At 44.7% G+C, this 9,779-nt stretch overlaps 1 pseudogene across 1 annotated transcript; it reads left to right on the top strand.

Moving 5' to 3' along the window:
* The first annotated feature begins 3,453 nt into the window (after positions 1–3,453).
* On the top strand, positions 3,454–3,739 carry LOC307065863 (proline-rich protein 3-like; annotated as a pseudogene). The gene has a single exon. The product of its transcript is annotated as a proline-rich protein 3-like (transcript).
* Positions 3,740–9,779: the final 6,040 nt, after the last annotated feature.

The following is a 9,779-nucleotide window of genomic DNA, read 5'->3' as shown; positions in this document are numbered from 1 at the left end:
GCTAGATCTTGCTCTGTAATCCATACGTTAACCTCAATTCATCTTGAACCCACATGTTTTCTACCTGTATGACTCAGCTTGAGACTAATCCTCTTGTATCCTGAATTCCCCCAAGACTATTAGTCACTGGGTCCCACCAAGAGTGATGAAACACTGTCACCAGTTCATGGCCATCCCTGCTCAAACCGAGACCAGAAGCCACCGCAAAGAACTTCCTAAAAAGTATGGTGATCCCAGGAGCATTTCATGTGTCCACTTTGGCTATGCCCCACCATTGTCCTTTTGTCTTACATTTCACTGCAGAGCCCAAACAGTCGAATTACAAATCCTGGGATTTACCAGCTGTGTAACCTTGGGTGAGATACTTAATTTCTCTGTATCTCAGTTTCTTTATCAGTAAAATGGGCACAATAATATCTTTCTTAGGACTAGTATGAGAATTACGTGAATTGATGTTGAAAGTGCTCTGAGTCGTGCCTGGCACACAGTAAGTACTCATACATGTGAACTATTTTTGTTCCTGCCCAGCGCCTCTGCTCAGCTTTTGAGCATCCACTTACCTCCCTCAGTAGGTCCCCAGCAGCATGGGAAGCAAATCTTCATTCTGCAGATGAATGAAAAAAGACTTTGAATAAAATCCCAGGCGATGCTTCACAGACTTCAGTTTTATCTCAGCAAGCAGCTTGGATGAAGCTCTTAATGCAGCCTCCTAGGTAGCCATCTCTTCAAGACGAGACATCATCTCGCACAGAGCAAGTTGGAGCCAAACTCAACCTTCAGAATCCTGAAAACCTATGAGGGGCTCTGACTCTAATGGCTTTTATTCACCCTCCCGTAACTTTCACACCTGGGAAGTTTTAAAAACCAGATGCCCAGGATGTAGCCTCAAACCAATTAAATCAGGATCCCTGAAGGTGGGACTCCTAAGTCCCACCTTCAGTATTACAAGCTCCCCAGGTGATTCTAATGGGCAGTCAAGGCTGAGAAACGCTGCCTGGGTCTGAACCAAATGTCATGGGTTTATGAATGTTTTCACAGTAGTAATGGGTCACAGGTGGTGACTAATGTGTTGATATTTAAAGATATGCGATGCTAATAAACTGGCAAGATTGGGGGGCAGAAAAGGTTCAGGAATGGAGCCCTTTAATGAGACAGGCTGGGACTTGGGAACCGTTGCTGCAGTGCTTGCACCTGGACAGACAACTCTTTGAGCAACAAATTCCATAAGGTGTTACGGATAAAACCCGAACGAACGTTTTGGCCAACCCAATACAAAGACACTATAAGGGACTAAAAATAACTGCCTGAATGCTCAGTTAGGGCAAATTATGAACAACAGATACAAAAAGACAAAAACCCAGCTTCCACTTCTGAGGTGCCAGGAGCAAAAGCAGGAGCTGCGCATGATCCCTGCACACGGCGCCACCCGGGGGCGGGCAGACCACCTAAGCCGCCCCTCTGGCCCGACCCACCAGTCCTCCCCCACCCTCCCTCCATCTAAGGGACCAGCCCACTCCGCCTCGGGGCGGGGCAAGCAAGGGCACATGTTACTCGTTTTCGCTTCTTCGTGCTGCAGCAGGAGTCCCAATAAAGCCTTGCCTGAATTCCTCGTCCGGCCTCTTAGCAACTTCTATTGATTAGAGAGTCCAAGAACCTAGATCAGTAACGTTAAGATGTCAAAGCTCCATAGTATTTGATCTCCTTTTCAAGAGATGCTTGGTTTGGGGGGTCCTCAGGTAGTACTGCTTGTGTTCTTGTAATTTACAGAGCTTTAGGGGAACAGTTCCCTCTTGTTTGCTAACACCCGTCCTGCTCTCAGAACCTCCTACGTGAACCCAAAGGCAGGGCTGGGCAAAGGCAAAGCTGAGCCTCGCACTTCCGAAACGGCCCTCACGGAGGAGAACTGATGTATAAAGGGGAAATGACCAACCGCCCCGCACATGCTGAAGGTGCAATGGGAGCCGCGCCTGGAACATAGAGAAGGGGGCTATGGAGAGTCCCTGAAGAGGTGAGAGGAGGCTGGAGGAGGCCATGAGGGAGGGATGAGGGGTGTGTGTCCCTAAGAAAGTTTCTCAACCACACTGTGCCTGTTTCTTCAAAGGTCAAATTGGGATAATAGCATGTATCTCAGGGTCACTGTGAAGACTGAGTTACTACAGTATATGGAAGGTAGATAGGGCTTGGCACGAGAAAACCCTTACAGGTTTAGCTGTGCTTATTATCATGACCAATATTAAGTAGCAGTGGTTATTCAGACTCTTCTACAACCTGGATTAAGTTTTCCTTTGAGAAACTTTTTTTTTTTTTTTGCGGTACGCGGGCCTCTCCCTGTTGTGACCTCTCCCGTTGTGGAGCACAAACTCTGGATGCGCAGGCCCAGTGGCCATGGCTCATGGGCCCAGACGTTCCGTGGCATGTGGGATCCTCCCGGACCGGGGCACGAACCCGTGTCCCCTGCATCGGCAGGCGGACTCTCAACCACTGCGCCACCAGGGAAGCCCTTGCACCCATTTTTTGTAACTAACTGTTTTATAGGAAAGATCTGTAAGTGGCACACATAACTTTTGCTCACAGGCTCCTGGGAGGAACTTAGCTGCAAGGCTAACACTAAGTTTCAACTCTTACCTGAAATGCATCTGCACAGATCCTGTTTCCAAATAAGGTCACATTCAGAGGTTCCAGGCATACGTGAATTTTGGGAGAACACTATCCAACTGATTACAGTCAGTCTCTGGGTTTAGGTGTTCCAGATCAGAAAATCACCCAGGAACCATGGATATTTCATAACTACCCATTAGTAAAATTTTGCAGCTCTTATGTTTTCTCAAGTTCCAAAGGACCCAAAACACTCAACATAGCCCAATACAGGTAGAGTCAAGACAAAGACAGACACACAGCCCAAGCTCTCCAGTTTACCTTTCTGACTCACCTGTCTGAACCTCAAAGGACTAAAGAGAATGCTGACAAATGAAGAAAAATAGGGTGGGAAGATTTCATTCCACACCCCTTGTCTTATGCCTCTTATACCTTGGTATATTTGCTCAGAAAAGCTTCCCACCGAACCAGAAACTCTTGCATGTTTGCTCAGGTACCTTTGTTCATATGGCTCACGGCTTTGACTATTGGTGCCCAAAGACTGGGCTATAAGAAAGGAGGGAGCAAAGAGCACTTATGCACACATTGGATGGGTCCCTGCAGTGTACATGAGAGCACCAGCCATTAGGAACCACCCATCTGGCTCTCTAGGGGACCCCACTACACTGCGCATCCCAGAGGCCCAAGGGTATGAAGGACTCAGGAGAGGCAGAAAGCTCAAGCTCATTATCCACACCCTCAAAAGGGTGTGGGTACCACACAGCAAAGGACCAAAAAATTACACAACGTAGATAAGGGGCTATATGCAAATAACATTTAAAAGGCTTAAAAAGCAGTAGATGGATTGCGGCAACCATGATGCCAAAACGAAAGAAGCAGAATCAGCAGCCGTCACCACCGCAGCAGCAGTCCCCCCACCCCCTCCCCACTGCCAGAGCAGGAAGAGCCGGGAGATGAGGAGGATGAGTCCCATTGGACCCCCCAGCCTTCTGGGCCCTCCCCCAGGGCCAATGGAAAGACTGGTGACCCCAAGTCAGACAAATTCGACCGCCCTGTCTGCCGACACTTTGCCAAAAAGGGTCACCGTCGATACGAGGACCTCTGTGCCTTCTATCACCCAGGCGTCAATAGACCTCCTCTGTGAGACTGTGCCTCCCCATCCACACTGGAAGGAGCTCTCTGACCTAGCGGCCATATACTTCCCTGTGGCTGTGATGGCTACCATGAGGCTGTTCCACCCGCCACCCTCAGTCAGTCCAACCCCACCACCACGTCCCTTACTTGGGGTCCAGAATCGTGTTCCATCACTGGTGCACGGTGTGCACCCTTTCTTCCGATCCAGCCTCTAGAGACTCGCCTCCCGGACCCTACCTTTGCTCCATTCAACTGCCTCCTGGATCCTCTTCCCCCTCGCCAGCTGACTGTGGAACAGGAAACCTCTTTGGTGCCATTTCTTGTGCATCTATCCACCCAGCCCTCAGTATTGCCCTGGATTCCTGAGAGCCCTGGAGCAGTTTCCTACCATTCCCTTCTTCAAGCTGCTTGTTCTAAGTCCTTTTTATGTGACACCCCCCCACCAATGTTGTCAGCTGCTCTGTGCCACTCACCAGGTTGTCTGACCTGGGGTCAAGTTGGGATGACTGGTGCAGAGTTACTCCTGAGAGGCCACGTTCCCTGCTTTTGGATTTTGTGGTTTCTGTGTCAGCAGCGTGATCCCCACCACTGTGGTCTGTGATCACTGTAGCTTGTGAAACTGTGCATCCCCTCAAGGCGTTTCTCCTTGTCCACGGCATTTCTGTGACTTCCCAACACTAGAGTAAGTTTGTCTGCCAAAATGCGTGGGGCCGTTAGTGCCCTCTAAACTTTCCCCACCTCCTGACATGGGAGAACTGTGAAACTTCCACAAGACTGCCTCCCTGGTCCTCCCCATTCTCCTGGTGTCGGTTTCTCTGGGTTTGACACAGGCCCGAGAGATGTCCTCTAAAGGCTTGGATGGGCCTACCCTATCTCCTCTCCAGCCCATTTTAGTTAGACTACATTATTGTTAGGCCACCAGCCCTTTCGTTTGAATTCAGTGAATCTCCACTTGGTCTTCCTGTGGGGGAACTTGGCAACAGTGCTGTTGCCCTCTTCCAACCATCTTCCCCTACATAGGGGAAGGCACTGGTTATTTCCTGTGAAAATGGCAGTGAACAGGTTCAGTTTTGAACTGGCCCTCACGAAATGTGTCGGGAGTTGTGTAGGCAAGAGGGAGGGATGAGAGCTGTTGGAGAACTGAGAATTAATATTTTTCTTTTTAACATTTTTTATATTAGTAATAAAGTCAGTGGGAATAAAAAAAGCAGTAAATGGTGTATATGTTTGGTAATACTACGGATCACACTACAGAAATAGCCTTTAAAAAAAATATATAAACTAGGCTGTAGGTTCTATGAGGTTGGGATACTGAATCTGTCACGGCAGTGCCCAGCCTATAGGAGGCATTCAGTAAATTGTCCTTGACTGAAGGAGTGTTAAGCTTTTGTTGAATGCCTACCATGTGCCAGGCACAGAGTAAATTAAAATACCCCTTAAAAATAATATAGAGTTGGGGCTTCCCTGGTGGCACAGTGGTTGAGAGTCCACCTGCCGATGCAGGGGACACGGGTTCGTGCCCCGGTCCAGGAAGATCCCACATGCCGCGGAGCGGCTGTGCCCGTGAGACATGGCCACTGAGCCTGCGCGTCCGGAGCCTGTGCTCCACATCGGGAGAGGCCACAACAGTGAGAGGCCCGTGTACCACAAAAAAAAAAAAAAAAAAAAAAAAAAAATATATATATATATATATAGGGAGAGAGAGAGAGAGAAAGAGTTGATTCAGAGACTGAGCACCATAAAATTTATTTACTTAAAACTGCATTAATTGTTAAAAACTATAAAGGGCATCATGGTAAAGTAATGGCAGAGATTTCACAAGGCACCCTTGAAAAGCAACTTCCTAGAACATGGGCTGTAGATGCAGACTGCCTGCTTCATATCCCAGCTCCACCACTTACAAATTCTGCCATTTGGAGCAAGTTTCTCAACTGTTCTGTGCCTCAGTTTTCTCATCCATATATCAGGATAATATTAGTACCTACTACATGTGGTTGTTGTGAGAATTAAATGAGTTCATTTATGTGAAGTGTTCAGAACAATGCCTGGGAGAGTAAGTTCTTAAAGTGTTAGCTATTATTATTATACTTATCTCTTGGACATGTTTGAGCAATGTATCTTGCATAGTGCTGGGTACACAGAAGGAGCTCAACAATGTTCTTTGATAAATTGTAACATCAATAACCTAAAATGTGAGGGGGAGAAGAAAAAACATAGAATTTCTATATGCTATCAAATTTAAGTTATCAGCTTAAACTAGGATGTTATATTTTATGTAAGCTACACGGTAACTACAAAGGAAAAACCTGTAGTAGATATGCAAAAGATTACGATAAAAGAATCAAAGCATACCACCACAAAAGTTGTCAAGCCACAGAGGAAGACAGCAAGAAAGACTGAAACAAAGGACATATAAAATGGTCAGAAAACAATTAATCAAATGGCAATAATAAGTCCTTACTTATTAATAATTACTTTAAATGTAAATGAATTAAATTCTCCAATAAAAAGACATAGAATGGCTGAATGGATTAAAAAAAAAAGAATCAATGACATTCTCCCTCAAAGAGACTCTCACTTTAGACTGAAGGACACACAGGCTAAAAGAGAAGAGATGAAAATATATATTCCAAGCAAATGGTAACCAAAGGAGAGCAAGGTAGCTATAGTTATACGAGACAAAATATACTTTAAGCTAAAAATTTAACAAGAGACAAGGAAGGTTATTACATAATCACAAAGGTGTCAATTCATCAAGAAGATATAACAAATGTAAATATTTATCAACTCACATAAGAGCACTGAAACATATAAAGCAAATAGTAACAGAACTAAAATGAGAAACAGCAGTAGAATAATAGTAGGGGACTTTAATACCCCACTCTCAATCATGGATAGATCATGTAGACAGAGAATCAATAAGGAAACAGTGGATTTGAACAACACTATAGACCAAACAGACTGAACAGACATGTATAGAATATTCCATCCAACAACAGCAGAATACACATTTTTCTCAGTGCACATGGAATAATCTCTAGGATAGATCATGTTAGGCCACAAAACAAGTCTCAACAAATTCAAGAGAATAGAAATTATATCAAGTATCTTTTCTGACCTCAATGGTATAAAATTAGAAATCAATAGCAGGAAATATGAAAAATTCACAAATACATGGAAATTAAACAACACTCTCCTGAACAACTAATCGATCAAAGAAGAAATCAAATGGGAGATTAAAAAATCCTTGAGACAAATAGAAATGGAAATACAATATATCAAACTTAAAGGATGAAGCAAAAGCAGTTCTAAGAGGAAAGTTTATAGCCATAAATACCTATATTAGAAAAAAGAAAGATCTCAAACAACTTAGCATTATGACTTGAAGAAGTAGAAAAAGAATAAACTAGGCCAAAGTTAGCTGAAGGAAGAAAATAATGAAGATTGGAGCAGAAATAAATGAAATAGAGAATAGGAAAAAGACAAGATAACAAAACTAAGTACTGGTTCTTTAAAAAGATTTTAAAATTGACAACCGTTAGCTAGACTAACCAAGAAAAAAAGAAAGGACTCAAATAAAATCAGAAACAAGAGATGTTACAACTGATACCACAGATTTAAAGGATCATAAAAGACTACTATGAACAATTATATGCCAACAAACTGGGCAACCTAGAAGAAATGGATAAATTCTTGGAAATATACAATTTACCAAGACTGAATGATGAAGAAACAGAAAATCTAAACAGAGCAATTGCTAGTAAGGCAGTTGAATCAGTAATTTAAAATCTCCCAAAAAACATAAGTCCAGGACCAGATGGCTTAACTGGTGAATTCTACCAAACATTTAAAGAAGAATGAACACAATTCCTTCTTAAAATCTTCCAAAACGAGAAGAAGGAACACACCGAAACTCATTGTCCAAGGCCAACAATACCCTGATACCAAAATGAGAGAAGGACACCACAAGAAAAGAAAGGTACAGGCCAATATCCCTGATGAACATAGATGCAAAAATTCTCAATAAAATATTAGCAAACTGATTTAACAATACATCAAAAGGATCATGCACCATGATCAAGTGAGATTTATTCCAGGTAAGCAAGGATGGTTCAGTATCTCAAATCAAATAATATGATGTACCAAACTAACAAAATGAAGGATTTAAAAAATCATATGATCATTTCAATAGATGAAGAAAAATCATTTAGAAAATTTAACATTCATTTATGATAAAACTCTCAACAAAGTGGGTATAGAGGAAACATACCTCAACATAATAAAGGCCACATATGACAAGCCCACAGTTAATATCATAATCAATGATAAAAAGCTGAACGCTTTTCATCTAAGATCAGGAACAAGACAAGGTGCCCACTCTCACCACTTTTATTCAACATAATATTGGAAGGCTTAGCCAGAGCAATTAGACAAGAAAAAGAACTAAAAGGCATCTAAATCAGAAAGGAAGAAGTAAAACTATCACTATTTGCACATTACATGGTATTATACATAGAAAAAACTAAAGACTCAATCAAAAACCTGTTAGAACTAATAAATGAATTCAGTAAAGATACAAAAATCAACATGTAAAAGTTTGTTGTGTTTCTATACACTAACAACAAACTACCAGAAAGAGAAGAAAGCAATCCTATTTACAACTGCATAAAAAAGGAATAAATTTAACCAAGAAGGTAAAAGACCTATACAATGGAAACTACAAGACACTGAAGAAAGAAATTGAAGAAGACACAAATAATTGGAAAGATATTCCGTGTTCATGGATTAGAGGAGTTAATATTGTTAATACCAGAACTTCCCTGGTGGTGCAGTGGTTAAGAATCTGCCTGCCAATGCAGGGGACACAGGTTCGAGCCGTGGTCTGGGAAGATCCCACATGCTGCGGAGCAACTAAGCCCGTGCACCACAACTACTGATCCTGCACTCTAGAGCCCGAAAGCCACAACTACTGAGCCTGCATGCCACAACTACTGAAGCCCACGCACCTAGACCCCATGCTCCACAACAAGAGAAGCCACAGCAATGAGAAGCCCAAGCACTGAAACAAAGAGTAGCCACGGCTCAATGCAACTAGAGAAAGCCCGCACGCAGTAACAAAGATCCAACGCAGCCAAAAAAAAAAAAAGTAAATAAGTTAATTAATTAAAAAAAAATGTCCATACAACTCAAAGCAATCTACATATTTAACACAATGCCTATCAAAATTCCCATGGCATTTTTCACAAAAATAGAACAAACAATCCTAAAATTTGTGTGGACACACAAAAGACCCCCAAGAGCCAAAGGAATCTTGGAGAAGAGGGGCTTCTCCTCAGCTGTGCCTCCTTCACCCCTAACCCCCAGCAAGGAGCCTGAGCCGAGATGCTGGGGCGGTGTGGGGAGTAGTTAGTGAATTACTCATCAGGCAGGGTCACGGGACATCTATGCAGCTGGAGCAACGGTTTTTAACTTTTGTGGGTTCGAGGGACCTTCTGAACATCCGATGAAACCCTGGACCTTCTCCCCAGAAGAATTCCATCACCTCACCCAACCATGCACAACTTTCCCCAAAGAACCCCCAGGAGTCCATAGACCCCAGGGTGAAACCCCTGGCCCGAGGGAGGCACTGGCACTTTCTAGAGTATCTCTACCCTGAGTTGCGTCTCAGGCCCCGCCTCGCACCTGGGAGCCCTGCCCGGGGCGCAGGTCTGCCTGGGGTCTGTGCACGGGGCCCGGGCCCTTGGCCGTGGCCGCGCTCCGCCTCCCTCCCTTCCCGGGACCCGAGTGGCACAGCCAGAGCGGGGCGGCGACCAGGAGGCCGGCCCCACCTGCGGACACTAGAGGCGAGGGGCAGCGGGAGCCCGGCCCCGCCCCGGACCGCGGGGCCAGCCCACTGCACCCACCGCCGCGGGGCTCAGAGCAGAGGACCGCGCCGCCGCCGCCACAGGTCCGGCTCCCCTGCCGATAGAGGAGTCCGGATTCGCTAACAGCGCCGCCGCCGCTGCCACGGGTCGGGTTCCCAACGCCGTTCCCGGGCCTCCGCCCAAGCC

Source organism: Hyperoodon ampullatus, assembly GCF_949752795.1.
Source record: "Hyperoodon ampullatus genome assembly, chromosome: 17".
NCBI lineage: Eukaryota > Metazoa > Chordata > Mammalia > Artiodactyla > Ziphiidae > Hyperoodon > Hyperoodon ampullatus.
The sequence above is the reverse complement of the archived record's forward strand: the minus strand, read 5'-3'. Positions and strand labels throughout refer to the sequence as shown.